The sequence below is a fragment of the Hippocampus guttulatus genome, chromosome 1 (genome assembly GCF_054856545.1).
Source record: "Hippocampus guttulatus isolate MCC_2025c chromosome 1, RoL_Hgut_1.0, whole genome shotgun sequence".
In the NCBI taxonomy this organism is placed as follows: Eukaryota; Metazoa; Chordata; class Actinopteri; order Syngnathiformes; family Syngnathidae; genus Hippocampus; species Hippocampus guttulatus.
Window position 1 is genome coordinate 23,545,001 of NC_141261.1, and position 1,161 is coordinate 23,546,161.

A 1,161-nucleotide genomic window follows, 5' to 3' on the forward strand; every position below is an offset into this window, starting at 1 on the left:
TGATGTATTCATGGAGCTTGGATGTTTCACTGGACAGTGGCTCTCACACTCACTACTCCCCGGCCTCCTTCCTTTCGGCTTGCGTACAGTCTCAGGGTGCTGGATTTGGGATGGAACCCTCCATGCATGGTTAAGAGCTTTTGGGTCTTAACGTCTGTGGTCTGAATCTCTTCCTTTGGCCACCTTATTATTCCTGCAGGGTATCTGATCACTGGCAGGGCATATCTGTTTATTGCCCGGGTCTTATTCTTGCCATTGAGCTGGCTTCTTAGGACTTGCCTCACTCGATGGAGGTATTTGGCCGTAGCCGCTTTCCTTGCTGCCAGTTCGAGGTTGCCATTGCCTTGTGGTATACCGAGGTACTTGTAGCTGTCCTCAATGTCTGCTATTGTTCCTTCAGGGAGTGAGACCCCTTCAGTGCGGACTACCTTTCCTCTCTTAGTCACCATCCGACTACATTTCTCAAGCCCGAATGACATCCCGATGTCGCTGCTGTAGATCCTGGTTGTGTGGATCAGGGAGTCTATGTCCCTTTCGCTCTTAGCATACAGCTTTATGTCATCCATGTAGAGGAGGTGACTGATCGTAGCTCCATTTCTGAGGCGGTATCCATAGCCTGTCTTGGTGATTACTTGGCTTAGGGGGTTCAGTCCTATGCAGAACAGCAGTGGGGAGAGTGCATCGCATCACCTTGGTATATGCCACATTTGATGGGCACTTGGGTCAGTGGCTTGCCATTGGGTTCAAGTGTGGTTTTCCACATCCTCATCGAGTTCGCAACGAAGGCTCTTAGGGTCCTGTTCACCTTATACAACTCCAAGCATTCAGTGATCCATGTATGTGGCATCGAGTCATAGGCTTTCTTGTAATCAATCCAGGCTGTGCACAGGTTGGTATGTCGGGACCTGCAGTCTTGTGCGACTGTTCTGTCAACCAGGAGCTGATGTTTGGCTCCTCTGGTATCTCTACCAATGCCCTTCTGTGCTTCGCTCATGTATTGATCCATGTGTCCACTTATCTTAGCCGCAATGATGCCTGACATGAGCTTCCATGTTGTGGAGAGACAGGTTATTGGCCAATAGTTGGATGGGACTGCACCCGTTGAGGGATCCTTCATGATCAGGATCGTTCGCCTTCGGTTAGCCATCCTGGGTGAGTCCC